General features: G+C 41.2%; 1 protein-coding gene across 4 annotated transcripts in view; it reads right to left on the reverse strand.

The window, feature by feature from the left end:
• The window catches only part of ncor2 (nuclear receptor corepressor 2), a 109,451-nt gene extending 100,970 nt beyond the window's left edge, over positions 1–8,481 (reverse strand). For 3 of the 4 annotated variants that reach the window (XM_050052247.1, XM_050052246.1, XM_050052243.1), the window contains exon 1: positions 8,246–8,480. The gene's annotated coding sequence lies outside the window, so the exon portion shown is untranslated. Of the gene's footprint in view, positions 1–8,245 lie in introns of all 4 variants that reach the window. The other variant, XM_050052244.1, reaches the window with a different exon arrangement.
• Between the last annotated feature and the right edge of the window lie 13,434 nt (positions 8,482–21,915).

The following is a 21,915-nucleotide window of genomic DNA, read 5'->3' on the forward strand; positions in this document are numbered from 1 at the left end:
ATATGAATACGCAAACTTGTGTAAAAGTGCTTTGCCATACATGGATACATAAAACATGGTTACATGAACTCCAACCTTAATCAACTTATGCAAAATGAAACATTTACCTGATTAGTGGTTAAATCTTACACTACAGGTGGTAGGGCGGGACTTCAGCGGGTGGTTCGTTCCGCCCAATGAGAGGCTGATCTATGCAGCGAACTTCCGCCCACTCAGACTAATAAAGATGTGAACAATGAAAGACTTCAGGCTTCAATAACAGGATACAACACATTTTTAAAGCACTGGAAACATCTAACATTACCACAGAACAGTTTTTGTTAGGATTGAGTGTTTGATGACACAACGTAATTAACAGTTAAAGAAATATGTAATTTCTTCATGCTGAAAGGTCACAGAGTTTCACTGGTGCTACTTTTAGGTATTGCAAATGACTGTAAAGGCTTATGCACACCATAGTTTCTTTTAGACAGGAGCGTAGGAGAAAATATTCACTGGCAAGAGAAGAGAGCAGTCCCGCACACTGTCTTTATACTTAAAATGAACTTTACTGGAGACATAACATCTTGGTCTTAACCCCCCCCCAGGTTAGGCCAATTGGGGCCATGAAACTCTGAAGCAATCAGTCCCACGGGCTGTATGCATTTAGCTAATGAAAGGGCACATCCCATCAAACACCCAACAAAAAGGGAGATTCCAAAATCTAGAACTAATGGCAACTTCATCAATCTACACACACACGCCTAGAGCCATGTCAACACTTCGCCATTGCCACACAGTCACACCTAACACCCCAGTGCTCCCACTACAATGCTCCCTACTTCAGAACAGTCTGCCCCAAATGTCGGTCAATGAATAAGTAAACATACACAGAAAAGAATGAGGTATTAAACTATATTTGTCAAATAAAATATTTTCCTTCATTTTATTCCATATATAGGCTACAATAGCTTGGCTGATTGCCCAGAATGCCCAGCTAATCAACATTGTAAACTTAATATATAATCAACAGTCCATGTCAATCCATTGTTTTCCATCCTGCATTAGCCCAGAGCTGTAACTAAATTCTGACTGGGAAACTAGATGATCATTGTCTTGTTTAAAATGATGTGCACCTATGAGGAGTGCCATCACAACACTTAAGTGTCAGGACTGGTCCGCACAGAGGTTGCTGCTGGGAAATTTCATTTCGTGCTGACACATATGAACGTATGTTCACGTGTGACGTGGTTATCTTTTCCAAGCTGCAGTATATAAACGCTGTTGCCTGCTGGTGTTTATCAGCTGTATTTCACGCTCACTTTTGTCAGGCACAAAGTCACAGAACAGCCCTAGAAGTGACTGGCAAACAAGCAAGACACAGACAGAGATGCACTGCCGAGCTAGGTTAGCAAGAGAGACAGACTGGAGGGAGATGCACTGCACACTAGCACATCAACTTAACGTTACTGTTATTAGACATCAAACTCGGAGAGGAGCGAACACAGTTAATCTGATTGCTGTTCCCATAGTTCACTCTTGTGGTGTTTTTTTGTTTGTTTTTTTCACTTCTCATGACCGGAACGATAATTCTGCTTCATCCTCACGCTGAAGTTGTAAACTCTGAAACCCAATTTGACATAAGGGAAAAACTGTGGGGGGTAAATGAGGAATGCTGTTTACATTTCTTTACTCACACTGACTCAGCACTAAAATTAAATTGGAGCTTAAAACTCATTGAAGACCATCCATATGTTCTCTACTGTTTCAATATCATCTCAACTTGTTTCCATCTGAGATATCCTACCATTACAGTGTGTAAAATATATATAGTTATTCTTTATTTATTTACAGACTCCAGGTCCAATGATAAAAACAGACAACAGGTTACTAACAAACAAACAAACAAACAATATAGACAGCACTATGTCTGTCCACACACAAATTAATATACTTACAAAAAGATATTTAAAGCAATCCATTTGCAATTTGCAGTGGTATGAAAGTCACTATTAACATGTGAGGGTCAGGGCGTCGGTGGCTTAATGGATAGAGCAGGCGCCCCATGTATAAGGCTGTTGCCGCAGCGGCCCGGGTTCGACTCCAGACTGTGGCCCTTTGCTGCATGTCATTCCCTCTCTCTCTCTCTCCCCCTTTCACACTCAGCTTTCCTATCAAGGCAAAAATGCCCAAAAAATATCTTTAAAAAAAAAAAACACGTGAGGGTCAGGATTAAACTGGCATGCATTCCATTGTTACCAGAAAGCTGTTGTATTAGTTTACTGAGATTTGACTTGGTGGAGCACGTACACACCCTGAGAGCTGAGACTACAGGTGTACAGGTGTGCAAGGAAACTGGAGAAGGGGGTATCAGTGAAAAGATTACACAGCTAATTCATGTTGAATCATGTTGGTTTTTGTTGAGGTCAAGGAACCTTTTTTTCATGCTAGTTAGTTAGTAACAGTGGTTTTGAACTGGATTTTATGCAGGAACGTGTGGCAATTAGGTAAACTGAGAAGCTTGACTCTGACCTGACTTTGTTATGTAAAAAAAATGCAGTGTAAAAATTGCTACCTCTTACAAATATTGCAAGGATTGATTATTGCAAGCAGCATCACAAATTCCTGGAGGGACATATAAATCTTGTGGCCCTTTTGAATTCTTCAGAGTGACAGACGCAGAATCTGTCTGACCTTTAGACCCCATTATCCCCTAAGGCTAACAGCCTCAGCAAAACGCCCCCCTGGATGACTGCATCCTAAATATTAAAGTGGGAGAGCATAAAAGGTGAGAACAAAATCACAAGGCTGATGGCTACTTAGAGGATCTGCATGGGCCCATATAAGAAAAGCAACTTCCTCAAATAACATGTCACAACCGGGGTTTTTCCATTTAGCAATCCCAGAAAATGGTACAACTGCTAAACCTCAGCCCTGGTGCGGCCACTGGAACTGAGGTACTGGCACTGTGGCCAGTTCAGTGGCACTTTGATTGTGAGTAATTTGAGGCACTGCAACAGACCGGCTGTGCCTGATCATAATATTCTACCACACTGAGTCAAGCATAACATTCTCCACACACGAAACCTACCAGGTGCAGTCCACTAGTGAGCAAGAAGTGCTAGACAGCTGCTGTTACTCATTCAGTGAGAGGGACACTGGGTGGGAGGAGGGAATGCGCCTGGGAGGCAGTTTCATGGTGACTGCCTCATATTTCCCTCTTTGGTTTCTGCGTGTTAACTTAAGGGTTCATAAAGTGCACCGCAGCATACCGAAGTTGTGTCATTTCCCTATAATCATTATTTCATGTGCTGTGATTTCAGTAAATATAAATTTTGCTTGAATGTGCGGTGTGAATAGATCCATGACTGGATTTGCCTAAATTAAAGAAGTTCACCTTTGAACACTAAAATGCAGATTATTACTGTCTGTGGAAATTACAAGACTAAAGAGGATGCTGACTTATGATTTAATGCTAAGTCTAACCTACAAATAATAAAATAATGTCTTGCACTGCAGACACACCAAGCCAACAGGTTGAGTTGTGCTGTATGCGCTCAGCTGATTCAGCATATTAGATCTACGTAAAGAGATGTAGGGCTGAGCAATATGGAGTAAATCAAGTATCACAATATGTTTTACCAAATACCTCAATGTCGATATCACGATGATATTGTAGATATTGTATCGTGTATTACCCATCCCTACTTACAAATAATTAAAAATTATCAACAATAAATTATGACAAATATGCCTTTGAAGGACAGCCTTTGTGAACTGTAACGGAAACCTTTTGTGATTTATGATGACACAACATGTTTTTTTTTCTTCCCTCAAGAATTCACTGAGGACTCATCTTTCACAGACAATAAAATGAGCAAAGAACTCTCCCCTTTCCAGTTTCGTAACTGTGTTGTGTTTCATAATACAAGCAGGAATTGAACTAGCATTGAAATGGTCTCCCTGAGGCACCATACTGAGCACGGGATTATCTTTGCCCCCATTACCCTTTTGGATAAGGGAGATATATCTCCTCACTCTCGTTTAACTCTTCACAGTCCAAACTGCTAAGCTGACACTGTGCTATGAGTGCACAGACCTTAAGTCAGCAATGTCACACCATTATGAATTATTGGCAGACTTTGTGCTCTCTGGGCTGCCTTGTCAGACACACCAACTGCCTCCAGGCACTATGACTGAGCAGGGCCCAAATACTTTTTTCAGTGTACACGTAATGGTGCATTTAACGTTTAAAATTGCATGCACCAAAAGAATTACCTGCACTATTTGGTGTATATGTCCTCCTTTCTTGGTGCTTCAACCAAAGTTGGCTGGATGCTACCAAAAGAGATCAAACACTGTCGGCTGTGAAATTTTCTACTTTATGACAGTTACAATACAAGGAAATCGTCAATGTGTTATGTAATTTGAAATGGCTTTCCTTTAATATTCTCAAAACGGTGCCGTACGATAACCTCATATTTTACATGCCCATAGTCAGGGTCATCCTGGTCAGGATTACATCAAAAATTTCAGCAAACCTCTGAAGGAAAACATTTATTCATTTAATTTATGAGAGTTTGAAATTGGGACATTTTTAATGTGGTAAATATTATCTGAGCTGATTTTCTCTGTGATGTAATGTGCAGTAAAAGTACTTCAAATTTATAAGGTCATGGGAAATGGTATTTATTATATCAGGGCCTCGTTGGTGACATCACATATTTCACTTGACTTATTTAATATAGGATGTGTACTAAATTATTTCTGTAATGTGAGTCTTTCTTTGGCCTTTGTAGCCTCATTTCAACACTCTTGCTCAGAGGTGAGTTGTGACTGGTTTTGAAGCTTATATAAACAGAGCTCATTGTGAGGCAACTAGTTTTTCATCCATTAGTAAACTATAAAATGAAGGGATATCTTGTTGCCTCGAGCAACAGCTATATAGACTGAGGTAAAGATATTTAATTCACCCTGCTGTTCGAAGGCTACTGCTGGCAGCTACCAGCAACTTTTAAAGTGGAATGTATCTTGCATATTTATTGACAACATAAATCAATCGACACACCTTAAATGTCAATGTGTGACCAATCCATTTGTTTTACGGTGTGTCTAAGATCATATACACTTTAGTGATAATTGGATCTTTAAACTTTTAAAAATATTTATGAATTTCAACCAGATTGTGTAAACTATTGCCTGACTTGGAGGAAAAACATGGGAGTAGCATCGTTCCAGTGAGCTCTGGCAGCACGACACCCGTGCTCTTGCTGGACAAGGACTTGCACAAACCCGTTATTTCTAAATATCCCTTCCAGAGAGACTCTCACTTTAGCCTGTTCTTTTTTTTGTTCTGAAATTTTGTTCTGAAAGTATTGGCGTACGTAGACAGCTGGTTTGTTAGAATGACATCAAGAGGCAAGATGGTGTCCGCATCATTCAGTAACAAGAGTGCTTCATTATAACGGTGCTGTAGGGACTACAATGGTAGGAACAGAACAAATTATTACTGCTTTTTTGCCAGAGTGCGCCAATGTGACTAATGCTGGTTTAGCTGGTTAGCGTAAAAATCAAACTGGTTTAGGCTTGTACACCAGACAGGCAAAACCAGCAATCGACCCAACTCTAGCAGTAGCCAACCATAAGTAATGGAAATTTGAACTTGTGATGCAGGCACAATACAGTTGCTTGTGGCAGTGGTAATGTCTTCTTCTGCCAATTCCTCCTTGCAATATTTAAAACGTATCAGCCGAGGAGAAAAACAAAACAAAACCTAAATGTCCATATATTTATGAATTTCACACACCAAGCAAGTGGCAGTTGCAAATGTTTTTGACTAAAACTTCAGGAGTGTGTGACTGTTTCACAATAAGAACCCTTATAGCTGGCCAGAGGAAGACTTTAATTGTGTAGCAGCAACAGGAAATGTTATGGGTGCAAGACTTCTCAGTCTTTTCTTTCATATAAGAAGCAGGCCGCATTGTCTTAAACAAAAACCACCCTCACTAACATCATAAAATTTGATACACATTAGTGAAATAAAACATTACACTTCAGGGGAAAGAAATTCAAGTGCCATTTCAAATAACAAATGCCAGTGAGTGTGGCAATAAGTGTGGCTACTGTTTATAGGTCATCAACCACTAAGTGGATCACTGAGTGAAATGCAACAAGATCATGGTTTACCACCTGAGATAAACTTTTTCCTGGGTAACCCTGGGTTACATAACAGTTTACTAAAGACACAAAAAACATATCAATTACCACTTTATGTCATAGTTATGCAGACAATTTCGGTTTAACATTTCCAGATTTTAAGATGTGTTGCTGCCACCCAACACAAGCCCATTTATCTCCACCGTATCACAGTGACAATAGAGGTTTCAGAGACTGATATCTCTAAGCACAGGCACATAAACCTGAAACTGTTTGCACGCCTAGATACAGAGATAGATAAGAGTATGCCATGCTGCTTCATTTGATTGCTAACAAAGATCAATGGGTGATTGGTAAAGCTGAAGAGGAAAATTAGCTTAACCCCACAGTGCATGACAATTTAGATGTCCCAGCCATACATATATTGACAATATCTTCAACTCAAAAAAATCCTTTGCAAAAAACTTTCAAAACCCAACAAACAGGACATGCATCAAATACACATCACCTCAGTGAAATAAATACAAATGGGATTAACACTCTGAACAATGGGTCCTAGTATACCACATGGCCCCATGTCTTTGATTTAAATTTACCAAGAGGTTTTATAAGCCTAGGTCAAAAATATAAAAACATAACACTCAACAATGCTATGCCTATTCAAAATATTACAGGCCAGTGCTGTTTCTCAATAGCAGATTCAAACAACAAGTAAGTCGTGTTCAAAGTATTTTGGAGTACAGTGTTTTCATGATCATCAGATCTGTGGATGTTGGTGCAATATTAGATGAAGTTCAATGCAATACAGGTGTACATCCACTACAAGGTAATTAAAACTACATTTGGCTGTGTCACAATTTAAATCAAGTCAACCTAATTTCCAGGGGCAGCAATAATGAAGCAAAGACATATTCTACAACTCAAAGTAGAATGTATCGGATTGCTTATCATGGAAGTGGTTGTGGATAGCAGCAGATAAAAACAGACATCCGCTTCTTTCCACAACAACACATGGTTACATTGTTTTTGTCAATGATCACCTCAATTGGGGTGAGGCACTGCCCCTTGACATTTTACAAGAGGGCTTAGTTGTACTATAAAATTGTCAACAACTAACTGTGACTAGAGATGTGCATGCTCTTTGAAGTCAGACGACAATAAGCTCAACTGGCAAATAAGGCTGCAACACCGCTTGCTTACAGGTGGATAACTATCATTAGCTAAAATGATTGACTTTAAAAGCAGCCCCCTAAAAATGAAGTTAAAATGTGGCTAGTAAACTTGGTTGAAAACAACGGTTCAACTCAAAAGCATAACGTTGCTGTCACAAAAGCAACTACGCTATCTGAGACAACCATTAACGCTAACTCACCTTACGTTCCTTTAAACTTGTGTCAGTGGCTTGCCATCATAGCTTATCACCCATCTGACAACAAAACACTGTGTTACTGACTACCATTATATTAGCTAGCGTTATCAATGGAGCGCACTAAGTCAACTTCATATAAAACCAATGTTTACAAACGCAAACCGGGCGCTTCAGTGCATAGCCAAGTTAGCAGGCTAAGCCAGTTAGCCAGATACTACAATAAAACATAGCTTATACACTTAGTGTAAAACTGACATTGTCTATTCATAGCTGTTATTGGTAGCGTTGTGTGATGAACAGTGTGTTTAGCGTTTCACAGAGGACACCAGTGTTAACGTTAATTCAGTTCAATCTAACTGGCGTTAGCTGGTCCGCAGTTCTGACAGCTAGCTCGGGTAGCTAGCACCGTTAGCTTTAAGCTAGCTTAGCCTAGCCATGTAGCACGTGTTCATGATTTATAAAATAATTAACTAGCTGACGAAAGCCAGGCAACTAGGAGTACTGTTGTGAGGTGAGCAACCCGCTAGTTAAACTGTGCTTTAAAATTAACTACATTTCCCAGAGGTTCGATGAACCATGGGGCTATAACGTAACGTATAGCCTCGAAAAGGTCAATAATGCTATGTATGTGTCTCCTCCAAAGAATAGCCGGACCCCGTCGTCCAACAACAGAACAGACAGACCCCCCCAACCCCCCTCCACCCCAAACCAACGGACAGCCAGCAATGGAAGCTAACTAACCTTAGCGGCGGGGCAAGAGAAACCATTCGGCGGTGTTATCGTACAGTAGCTAATGTCCCAATCCTCGTCAGTCGGTCCCAATTCGCTTAAAGAGCTTCTCGCTTCGACAGAGTGTCTCGCCCCTGAATTAATCCACATGAAAGAGTAGTTTTCGTTTTCATTTGTTCCGCTGGCGGTTTTCAGCTATGTCGTGCCTGTTCCTGCACAACACAGTGGTCTAGCACTAGTCTCTAAGCCGCTGCTGCTGAGACCACAGCGGGGCTGAACCGCCTCCCTCTCTCAATAGGTCCACATGCTCTCTCGCCCCTCCTCTTTACTCAGACTGCACTTTTCCCATGCCCACAACAAATTCAGTGATATAGCGCCGTAGTGTTAAAGTCAGTGACCATCATAAGGCACAAAAACAAAAAAAAATATACACTCATATAAACAGCAAGTAGTCGCTATTTTCCACCGTGCCTCTTCCTATTAGACTCTGCACTACTTTCCACACATCATTTAACACGTCTGACATGCGTGTCTGCACATGACCCTTACGTACAGTATCATTTCATAAACATGCTCATGTCTACATTTCTGTATGGTATGGTTAAGATCAGATGCAATGCAAAAAGGTTACACTAACCAAATGCTTATCTACACACATTGTATGTCCCTACAAATACTCTATATAGGCTATGTGTTGCTAGCACCACCTCACAATGTATAGGCCTACCATATTTATTTATTTATTTATTTATTTCTATCTATCTATCTATCTATCTATCTATCAAGCGGCAGTAGCTCAGTCCATAGGGACTTGGGTTGGGAACCAACTGTTCGAGTCCCCGTCCGGACCAAATATGGAGCGTGGACTGGTGGCTGGAGAGGTGCCACTGCCAAGGCGAGCAAGGCACCGAACCCGTCAACCATTCGGGGCACCTGACCAAGGCAGCCCCCTCACTCTGACATCTTTCCACTATATATGCATGTATAGGTCCTGTTTGTGCATGTGTGTGTCTTTCGGACCTGTGTGTTAATGACACCAGAGTGAAAAAATTTAATTTCCCCTCAGGGGGATTAATAAAGTATATAAAATTGAATTAAAAAATTAAAAATTCAATTATCTATCTATCCTCTGAAAAAATATATCCATGTCACTCGGTCATATTGTTGGCACACTTGGTCCTCAACAAATTTCATGTTGTCCCACTCACACTACATTCACGAGGACAAAACCCTCTGTATTCCCTCTCCCTCCCTGCTCCAGCCTGAACTCAGAGGTTCCAACAGGGGTCACTTCAAGCGTTGACACTCCAGGAAGTCTACATCTGTGCTGCTTGATGCCCGCGGAGAAGTACAAGCTGTGAATACAGTGACTTAACATTGAAGGATAGTATTTGGGAGATCACAACATCCCATGCTGTGTACATAGTTGATGACTCTGCTGAAGCCAGTGCCCTCTAAATGGTCTGAAACCTTTCATCTGCTTCACAGCTACACTAGCTTCTCAAACCGCCACCCACACTGCAGCTATTTCAGCCACAGAAAAGATTTTGTTTCAAAGTATTCAAGTCAGTCAGTGGGGCTCATTAAAGGAATTAAAACCTGCTGCTATGTAAACCTGGTTTTGACAGGCTACGGTAATTAGCTTCACTTGTATACTTTTGATTTTGCATTATGTCACTCCACTTGGACAAGGCGTTGGCAACCTGACTTTGCCATAAAACTATCTGGCACACTTCAGGCAGGCTATATCTTGACCTAAATTTCAGCGGCAGCCTTTCCTATGATGTCAGATGGGATTGTTTTTCTTCCCCGTGTTTTTCTTTCTGCTCTGTGGTTTGGGAGACCCCCTCTAACCATCAGTATAACCACCATCTCTTCATCCAGCCATCACAGAGCAGGAAAGAGATCTGTTTATTTCAGCTGGGCTTTCTGGACCCAGGCGCATGTCGGAATAATCTATCCCCCATCTCCGCAATGCCCAATTTGTCAGCTCACTGATAAAGCACAAATGTTTCTCACTTGCCAGTTTTGATGTCAACAGCTGTGTTTCATCTGCAGCCAGATCCCCTGTAGAGTTAAACGGAGCATCAGACAAAGCCCAAATGGCCAGGTGATCTTTCTTGAGATCCTAAAATACATGATATGTGAGCAAGGGACACTTTTCATGATTGCAAAAATAAATTTGTAGCTCACTTCAGGGGGAAAATACCTAAGGTATTTCTTCTTCGAGATATTAAAAAGAACTGGAGAGGATTGTTTCAATAGATCCAGAGCCCACATGAAAGGCACCACAGAGAGTGACTGCATCAGCTCAGCAGACTTTGGATATTTCAAAGGCTGTCAGTTGATAGATGCACTGCAGACAGTCATTACGGCTCCAAAATAAAAGATGAACAACAGAAAATCCTTTAGAAACAGAGAAGAGGCTGGAGGGAAAATCCTCATCAAAACAGCACTCTTAAAAGACGAGCTGCCATCCGCAGTCTACCAGATTAATGGAGCTCCCCTTTGTGAATGATCGGCTTTGATTACAAATTCAAATACTCTTTTGCTGGGTGCCATCTTCCCCAAACTGTGGCTGATTAGAAACACATTATTACACTCTGCCTTTCTTAGTTTTCCATTGTCTTCAGGGGGAGTACGAAAGGCATGTTCACTTAGACTTTTCCTAATTAGAGTCAAGCACAATTAAATCAGAAACACACAATCAAAAACATAAAATATCTCCAATTGAAATCATGTGTTTCATTTGTAATGTGATTTTTTGGATGGAGGTGGTGGATACTTTTTGGCACGTGTTGCTATTTATAACACTGGTATAATTACATGCCAAGTTCTTCCTTTGGCTATGATGTACATTTTTAGCTGAGACATAATTCATTCTGCCATCGCTGGCATTCATTATTGTCACGACTGGGCTCGAGTCAAACAGCCTAGGAAAATTATATTTCTCTGTAGATATCAGAGGCAGAGAGACAGAAAGCCAGAGAGGAGCCTGTTTTTTATCTGCTTAACTGAGACACTATTTTCCTTGTATCATTCACAAATCAGTCTAGGCTTACAATGCAAAGTCAGGGCTGAAATTTATTCACAGCCACAAGACTTCACCTAACAGCCTCCTCCTCGCCACAACAAAGACAGCAGTGAGAGCAGAAATGGCAGCATCTCACTGAAGACTCTAACGACTGCCTGCATTGTTGGAATTCCGGCTTAACTTCCTGAGTCTGTCCACACCTGGCCGACCGCCAGCACACGCTTTTCTCTCATTTTTTCCTTTCCTTCCCTTTATCGAGATCATATGTAGACTAAATTTTACTGTTGAGACATAATATGAGTCTTTTCCAATCTCACCCACGTGTAATGAGAAGTTGGATTAGGTTCTGTGTCTTTTTTACATCTTATATCTGTGTATATTTTTGCAGTATTTCTATCCCTGACATTTGTAACACCTGCAAGAGTGGATACATTAAGTGTTACTGAATCATTTCTGTAAAATCATTTCAAAATATTTATCACACCCTCCTCTATGTGCGTCAGTATTTCGTAAAATGAGGCGCCCCATGATGTCATGTGTTCTCTGTTTTCAAGTGGCAAATTGTGGCTGAATTTCTTTGGTATCACTGGCTGCCCGTGGGTGTGACAGACATATTCACACTTGTCCCATGTCCAAGTGAACCCCTGTAATGAAACTGGCAGTGGCGCAGCATCGTTGGAGCTTAGCTCAGTCAACCATCTGTTAGGTTGCATGGATTCATGCGGAGTAAACTGGAGTGGACCTTGTATGGACATGTTCTAGCATGACTGTCATGACATCAATGTTCACCATGAAACGAAAAAAAAAAAAAAAGCCATTCCTGTCTCTTTCTAATGGAAAAAGCATGCGAGGAGAGTATGAATCACTGCCTTTCATGTCTAATCCAGGTTTCAGTACATTAAATAAATTAGATACAGAGACATCATACAGCATATATTATGCATGTACATCCACATTCACACATGGAACAAATTTTGGCATTGGTAAGGTTTTCCAGTGATATTAAATAGCAAGTCAACCTAGATATTTGCTCTCTGATAGTGTGCCACAACATCAACAGACAGCATCAGCAGTGATAACACAGATGCCTTTTACAGATGAAAGTCATGGCGTTGTGGACGTACTTCACTGTGTTTTTCTGAGTTGTGTGATAAACCTTGGCAGTTGAGAAGCACATGGTGATGAAAGAGCTGAAGGGAATCAAAGTGGTATTCTGTTGGCCAGTGGTGCCCCCTGGAATTTTTTACAGGGGGGCCAGATGGGGGCCACTGACAATCTTGGGGTGGCAAACAAAAATTAAAAGCCATAACTGACTATGTCAATACAGAGAGTTAAGGAATTGCATACTGATATACTTTAGTTTCTTATTTTACAGTTAATATCATTAAATATCTGATGTGCATAGACTAATACTGGCACCGTAACATTTGAGTTCCATAACAATCCTGGTTTAATATGTTATGTATCTATAAATGATAGGGAATTTATTGTTTTTCAGATAGGCTGGTTTTCCTTTTCCTTAGAAAGACAAATACAGTGCTTTAATTTGAAGGAGTACATTGATTGTATTGAACAAACTCTCTTGAGGTGAGAGTTCAAGAGAGAAAATGATCATGCCAGTTGTTCCCTTGTCAAAATTTAGCCTAAATTTGAAGCGTTATTTAGCCCCTTTCGCAACAAGCTATGTTGACATAGTTGGAAGCAGTGGATGCTTTATGTTGTGTGGTGTCACACGATACCAGTACCTTTATGCTAGCTTAAAAAATCTAGCCACAGCCTCTTAAAGACAGTAATGTCGGCCTCTAATTTTTCACTTGGGGGAGGCAGCTATCGAATCACCCTTGGAGGCGTCACTGCTGTTGGCATGAATATGGTAGTGACGTGATAGCTTATTCACCTTTTCAAGTAAAAGGTCTGCCCACCAATAATGGACACCCATCTCTGGCAGAAAAAAAGTTGACATTTGATCCCATGGTGAAGATAACAGTTCAATTAGTTCTTTCTAGCAAGGACACATAAGGAATTCCTCTCTCCCCCCTCAAGGACAAAGCCGGTTTTGGCTGCATTTTTCTCGCTAAGTGGCTGAGCCATAAGCCCAGAGGTGAATTGCTGCTGCTCAGCCAACTCAAATACGACTCTGCAGGAAGTGCTGAGCTGGATGGACTTGCACTGCTGTGTCTAATGTTAAAAGCCCAGACTAGTGCTGAATCCCTCACCACTTCAGAGCACGACACTATCTCTCCAGCCCTTTGTCCATCGCGTGATAGCGGGCTGTAGGTTCCCAGGCTGCTCACATCTCCACTTCCACACAAACTAGAGGAATAATTCCCAGGAAGATGTGTGGGAGGGAGAATACTAGATTTTCCAAGAAAAAAGGGAGGAAAGAAGGACAGGGGTGTATATGGGTTGCCATAGCACTATATAAGGGAGGAAAAAGAAGAATAGCGGCGTTTTCAGTGGGAGGATGCAAAGGGGAGGGGTTCAGAAGAGTGCAGAACCCCCATAAATAAAGCTAATGAAATGGCAGTTGAGTCTGGAGAGAGGTGGAATGGCTGGTTGGGTCTTACCCACTGTCTGATTTATCCTCAGTGTCCCTGTGAGCACAGCGGGGAGATCCATTACCTCACCTCATCAATAACATCCCATGGACAGGCAAAAAGGCCTGCTTTCCACACCGACACCCACCCCAGGGACCAGCTCAGAAGGCTCACTCAGTGGGGGAGAGGAAGCCGGCGTAATGTAGTCACACATAGAGAGCAAAAATGTCTCTGTTGGGGGATGGGTTGCTTTAGGGGAGCTGTGCAGGGGGTAGCTCAATGTACAGCACATAACACACTCAGCACATTGCAGCATCTCACATGCACATGCATATGCATCTCACAAGCCATGGAAATTGATGCATTTGCCATTTCCCATATGGACACAGTGTCTTTATTCTTGCTCCGTGGGTGGATGGTGGAAAGATAAAGCTTACATTCTCTGAGTCAGTTGACGCAGAGAGCTATCATCAAAGAGAGTGTCAACACACAGACTCGTAAATGGTTGATAGGCGTCACCTAATTCATAAGTAATGAAGCTGTCGATAAACTGGAACAGTACAGGTGTACGCATGCCTGAGATTGTGATGTACTATAAACAGAGCAGCGATTTTAAATGATCCCGGAGGGCAGACTGAAAATATGAAAGTGCAGGAAATTGTTCTTTAATGTAACCGAGAGTAGTGGAATTAAAACAAGGCATGTGAAGAAGATAATGGGGCCTTGGAAGTATTTTACACCAGAAATGAGGTGAAATGTCAACAGAGCTTATGGTCTACAGGGAGTTGATAACAGTACAGAGATAAGAATAGAGTGTGATAGCAGATACTGTGATTGAAGTAATCTCTGTCACACACTCCCTATCTCTGTGCATGTGTGTGTTAGTATGATCTTTCATGTGCTTTTTGCAGTGAGATCACAAGGTAGTGGCAGTGTCTGTGTCAGGGCTGAGTAAGACACCCTGAGGGAAGGGCTTTTCAGCTAGCACGGCTGAAAGGAGGAAGCTTGACACTCTAACACACCACAGAAAGCAGAATAAAATCCTTGTCAATCACTCCCCATCTCTGAGTCCCCACTTCCCCCCCAACTGCTCTGCTGTCAGCTAAGCAAATGTTAAACTCTGATCACGCAATTGAGGATTTCACTGCTTGTGTCAAATCAAGAATCCAGATTTGCCCTTGGAGAAACTCTGCCGTTTGGACTGAGAAAGCGCAGTAATTTTAGCTTTATAGAGAGTGAAATGAAGTTGACTGAATCTCTCTCCTCAAAGCTAAGCCTCTACACTGTGCTACGTCATAGAGAGCCTTAGTGGGGCCACTCAGAGTTTAGCTCCCCACTCACTGCACTCAGTAGTCAGCTGTGCCTTTCAACAAACAGACAATCTGATTCCATCTCGCTGTCAAAAAAGCAGAAGGAGTCTCCAGGCACATGCAGATGGAAGCCTCCTGTGAATTGCAGTACCCTCAAACTCTGACCCTGACAGGACAATGGAGGACCAGGCTATTTTTAAGTGGCTCTGCTGCTACACAGATTTAATAGTTACACTCCCAGCTGTAGGAGCCTCTACAGTATTGCTGCCCTCTGCAGATTAGTCACTTATAATTTGTTTTGGCCACATAGCACACAAGAGACAAAGACCCCAAAATACAGGGGACACTTAAATATTACTGGGCTGCCAGAATAGAATTAAAATGTCAAATATTATATTGTTTTCTTTGAGGTTTTATCATTTATCAGCCATGAATCACAGTCATGAATCTTGTCACTGTGTGCTATGAGTTGATACGGTGGATTTGTTGCTGCTTAGTTGCATGATTACACATTCAACAGATACAGAGCAACATAAGCATTCATTTGGAGCTGTGTTTCTGACCACCAGTTGGGTGTAAGTCCAGTATTCACTCTCCTTTTGGCTCAGTTTTGTTCTCCACCAGCTCCTGAGGAAAATAGCTGGCTCTTAAGTTGCTAAATGCTCCACTACGTTCATTAGAAGTGCTGAAAGTTGCTATAAAGCTCCATAGAGCTGATGGGGACTGCTGGTTTACAATTCACTACCATCGACCCCTTTCAAACTACAGTTAGTTACATTTTAATTACAAATGTCTATAGCCATGTTAGTAGCTATGTGAGGTTGTACTTAGGCACAGCAGTGATTTGAGCTAAATGCTAACATTAGCATGCTAACATACTCACTGTGCCAGCATGTGTATGTTGCAGCAGAGCATAATGTGTCCTGTATTCACCATTTTCTGTGTTAGCATGCTCAGGTTTGTTAATTAGCACTACACAAAATGTAAAGATTAGGCTGATGGGAATGTTTTGTAGATATTGAGTCATAAACTTAAGTACTGGGAGCACTAACGTTGATACAATTTGCCCTGAGTGTTAAGACATTTCACTAATAAAGAAAAGTGTCAACCTCATGGTGGCGTTAAATGAAATGTCAGAAGACCAATACCAAGTCAGTAGGATTCATCCTCAGAATGAAATATACCACATTCATTACAAGAATAGCGGTGTGGACTCAAGTCACATGACTTGGACTTGAGGCAGACTCTAGTCACAAAATTCATGAGACTTGACAAAATCAACTTGCAACTTGACTTGGATTTTAACACCAATGACTCTTGACTTTACTTGGACTTGAGCCTTTTGACTTGAAAATACCTGATACCTCCAAAGATTAAAAAATACAATGGTCAAACAGTGTGCCATAAATCAATTCATTTACCTTCATTTCCTGATTGTTAATGCTATTCATTTCCAGCAAGTCGACACTTAATTCCCCAGATCCTTTTTGTCTAAACCGATCCAACGGCATTCAATTAAGATGCAGGAGAAAACCATGAAGAACTAAAGCTATGTTATTGAGTACCAGTTTTAAAAAAAAATATACAAAAGATATTTCATTTTACGTACAAAAACTATGTGGTGGTCTGCACTAAATAACTGCAGTATGCAAAATGTGCGGGTTGGAAATTTCAGATGGAGACGCAACAACTTCCAATTTCATTCAACATTTAAAGTTGTATAAAGAACAGTAAGTGGCGATGAATATTAACATAGCGAGCTAATGCTTAGCTAACATTATTACTCTGTTGTTAAAACGGCATTATATTCAGTGAAAAGCGCATTATGGCTTGCTTGGGCCGCAAAACGTAAAGCTTAGGACTTGGTACTTGACATGGTACTTATTAGTCTTCACTTGGGACTTGGGTGCTGAGACCTGAGACTTAGGTTTCTTGTGACTTGCAAAGCAATACCTTGGTCCCATCTCTGCAGTTGGACAGTATACAATTTGAACAAAGTAGATTACACATTTTATTCTACACAAATAAATTAAGCACTTTATAGTACATTAATGTCAGTATCCTATTCCAAAATCATCTGATAAAAATACAAAGGACCATGTTGCTGTATATGTCCTTGAGGAAGAGGGAGATATCCTATTCAGCAGCTTCTGTCTGGCTCTGCTGACACCAAGGTCAAAATGTACACAGCCCTGCCTAGGAAGGAGGGAAAATAGTCCATCAAACGAGCAGTGAACCAAGCGCCTGCATCCTGGAAAGCGTTGATGCAGGAATACAGGGTCCTCTGAGAATAGAGGCCGCTCTGTAAGCATCTACAATGCTCCCTGAGCAATCACAGTTTATGTTCCTTTTTCCACCTGACCTGGCCTTCTGTCCTCTAGCACAGAGGCAACAGCACCAGAGGTGTTTTCAGAAGTGTCTTTTGTCGTGCTCAGAAAAAAAAAGAAAGGCTATCAATAGATGACGTGCCACAGATTCATGTGGAATAATCCACCCCAGCTGTCAGATTCCATTCATGTGAGCATAATCAAAACCTTATTTGACAGTATGTAAATTCCTGTAAAACAGTGTGTTCTTCAGTATGACAACACACATCAGAGGCTGGAGTCCATTGTGGTTGACTACAAGAAAAAAAAAAATAACTGGAAAGAGCTGAGTGGTCATCGTAAGAGAGTAACAGAAGAAGAATTTAGCCTTCGACTGCCAAAGCTGGTGAGTCACATCCGATCTGAGAGATTCTTGTCAGATGTGGGATAGTGGGAGGTGTGTGTGGGCTGCAGAAATATGATATAGAAGCTCGGATCCAGCCTGCGAGCGTTTTCTCTTGAACGCCCAGAAATTAATCCATCCACCTTGGAAAGTCCTCAAGGCTTTTCTCACTAAGAATGTAGAGTGTTAGTAACAGACTTGTATAGGGTCTTTGTGTGTTTATGTACGTATGAGACGGAGAGGAGACTGTGAAGGAGGCGAACAATACACTGTATATGCCTTCATGTACGTTGACTGTTTTGCTTGTAATATCTTGGTGATAATGATATCCACTGCTTATACTCCTGCCTCTGTGCTGTGTGTAACTTGACGACAATGGCTATAGTTGGAGCCCTGGGGCAGCTTTACACTCAGTGACCTTTGCAATCTTTTTAAACTACTAAATGTAACAACATCACAATTTCAAGTGCCTTATATTAATTATCATGTTGCTCTCTATCTCTCTCTCACAGCTTCATATCTCCCTTGTCATTATTTTGCTAAAAACTTCCTCTCTATCCCACCCATTCACTGTCTGTGTCTGCTGAAAGGAACAGTCCTCATTTTGATCCCAGGAATGATTGGTGCCCAGCCAGGTGGCAATAATGTGCCCATTCTACTGTGTTTCCTTCCAGAGGTCAGGGGTGTTGGGTGATTAACACACAGGATGTGACCTTTAATCCACTAGCAGCTCCTTGCAGCATTAATCTCCCCCAGCTAGCATTCAGCTCTGATAATGGCATGTTAATTAATGACGCTCTTTTGAGGTGGCGTCAGCCGGCACTGGAAGCTCCGAGAGCTGGTTAACACTTCGCACATGTTTTCAAGCATGCGAGTCACCTCCAGAATATCAAATGCAGACTTGTATGCTCACAAATGTGACAGCCAAATGACAGTAAAGATTTCTTCCCAGGAGCTGGTTGCTAATGTGTTTTTCAGCGGCAGTCAGTGATTAAATGTTCCATTGTTAAATTCTATATTCTCTGCATCAGTGCCAAGGAGCGAGATTTATGTTATCTTCTGCATACCAGCATAGCCATGAATGCACGTTTTCGCAGGCAAAATGTCAACCCATTCTCTCTTCCCGTTTCCTCATATCTTTCTGATAAAGCAAATGCATTCACAAACACCGCCCAAAGGACTCTCATGGTCATATTCAATCAAATATTTACATTTGCTTGTTCACTATGTCATGAACTGGCTCATTGTTCAGACAAAGGAGGGAGAACACACAACAGGGTGGAGGTCAAAAATAAAACAAGTTATTAAAGTATTATACAAAACAAATTAATGAGATGTGACAGTAACATCAGTGATGTATGTGAATGTGGGAAATAGTGTACGAACATGTTGCATGATAAAAGAAAAAGACAAAACAAAGTAACCAAACCAGGAGAACGTTGAGGAGCTGAGGCAGCTTGAACTGGCTGGCTTCGTAGACTTGCCAGCTCATCAGCCTAGGTGAGCCAGCTCAGTAATAACCTGCACTGCCAACCCACTACCTGCAAGTGGAGGAGAAAACGCAACCAATAATAAAACACTGGAAACAGTAACTGCAATATCAGGTGAAAGAAAATATATATATATATCCCAGTCTTTGACTCACCAAATTACACCTTCTTTCACACCTTTCTCCAACCTGGTACCTAGAAGCTTTTTTAAAGAATGGTGAGACAAAAACTTTTGAGAACAAGGAGTAACATTTAGAAAGGTCTGTACAACTCCAAAATGCATCACCTCCGTAGGAGTAGATTTCAACATTTAGAACATGTGCATTTGTTCCTTCCAATAAAAAAAATTAAAGGCATTTACATAATAAACTGGTGCAGAAAAGGCACAAATTGCTGCATAAAAATTCACAACACTGAAACGAAACGTTTGCCCTTTATCAATTCTAATATATTTAACATCATCCAAATGCTGCAGAAAACACAACATGGCTTTAAATACCTCAACATTTTTGAGATGGTCCTGAAAATCTCCTGAAAAAAAGGGAAAGAAAGGCAGATCTTAGCTTCCATTTTCAATTTTTCAATTCAGTTTTATTCATAAAGCCCAATATCACAAATCACAAGTTGCCTCAGAGCACTTTACAGCATACGACATCCCTCTGTCCTTTGGACCCTCTTTGACACAAAGAGCAGAAGTGACATACGACAGATTGATGTGGTCAAGTTTTGACATGTGCGTCTGCATAGAGATCATAAAGTTTTGCTCAAAAACTGGACACACTAAATGAAACACAAAGCTGAGCTTGAAACATCAAACCCATCACTTGCAAAAAAAAATCCCCAGAACCTGATCTCTTAAACTGAAGTGGCACTGCTTAGCATAACGTTTTCATCTTCTTTCATTTGCAACTCAAGCAGCTTCCTCTGCTAATCTGTGAGAAATGGGCTGCAATGGTGCAGGTATGAACAAAACAGATAACTTAGCTTTTGTCTTTATTTCTGAGCGACGTCAGATTCTGCACGTGCATGGTTCATGGCACAAGTTACCGCACAGGCTGGAAACAGACTCTGGCACGCTCTCAGATGGCTTTGAGGGTGACTTGGGTGGAGTATGTTTAGCTGTGTTACACACATGGTCATCAGGCCACATGCTGCTAAGTCATTTCCGAGAATCATGTCTACCCCTTCAAATGGAAGCTCAGGGCGAACACCAACTGCCACTTCAGACACCAAACCTGAAACCAGCTTTTATTTTGTGAAGCAGAACAAAGAGGGAAACCGAACCCATCCCTTGGACAACAGTGCCACCAAAAAAGGGAAAACTGAGCAATGCATAAGAGACTAAAGACTCTGCGTCACGCAAAACTTTCACTGCAAGGTTTTTTTTGGTCTGACTGTGGAAGTAACAAACCCCTCAGAGATGAATGCTGAATTGTCAAACTATTTGCTCACAGTATTGGACTACAGTTCAACCCCAGGAATTGCACAAACCCACGTTGTGGAGCAGCAAATGCACTTAACTTTACTTGTCCGCCACTAGACCTGTGTTTTGCTGTGAGTGCAGGGTAATCTTTCTTAGAGTGACCTTGGTTTTGGCAGTAGTTACAGACACTGTTAGGATCAGGTTTATTCCAAGTACGACAATCAACCCTGGAAGATGACGCTAAACCTGCCTTATTAGATTTTATTGAGTATACGGGAGAATAGGACTGCCGACCACAGTCACCTGGTAACATGTCAGCAAAGGAATGGTTGTGCGTCAAAACATATTCATCTGCCAAAATGGCTGCTTCATGAGGGGTTTTAACTTTCTTTGAAAGTAGAAACCCTACAAGGCATTCAATTTTCGATTTGTTCCACTACCATCAAATTGTACGGTTCTTCAAATGTTTTAACACCACATAGGCCACTAGACTGTGTCTCCTAAAATCTTTATGAAGCCATATTTCTGTGTCAGAACACACTGTATCTCCAAAAAACTATCTGAACTCAACTCTAGTCTTCAGACAGGGACCAGCAGGAAGTTTTTAATAACAAAAACCAGTGGGACTGGAAAGTACCTACAATGCGGCCAATCCCAGACACACACAGACATGAACCAGAGCATGTTGCTTTACCCACTTTCGCTTTCACTTACCTAACTGAGCACACACAACCAACCAATTCTCCCACCAAAACAATGACCATCAAAACATCCTTGGCTTTGCTGACAGTGAGCAGCAGGTTGTTCTCTGTGCACCACTCTGCAAGGTTGATGGTTTCCTAACAATTTAATTCCTGCTGATTTTTGAAGAGAGATAATAGGAGATAACTGGGGATGTCTGGGCTTGTATATAATATATATATATAAATATATATGTATATAATACCAATACCAATACATTATCCTTGTTGTACAGCTGTCCAAAAGAGTTCAGGTGGGGAAAGAAGAGGTGCCCTTGACAGTTGTAACTTAGAGGAGGTAAGCTATAAATCTCATTAAGATGACATTCAAAGAACAATATTGGCTGTGTATGTGCCTTTCACTGGCTGCGTGCCTATTGTGCTCTTAGTTTCCATCTTCTATGCTGCTTATCCAAACACAGATTCAAACTCCTCCTTA

Source organism: Epinephelus moara, chromosome 8 (assembly GCF_006386435.1).
Source record: "Epinephelus moara isolate mb chromosome 8, YSFRI_EMoa_1.0, whole genome shotgun sequence".
NCBI lineage: Eukaryota > Metazoa > Chordata > Actinopteri > Perciformes > Serranidae > Epinephelus > Epinephelus moara.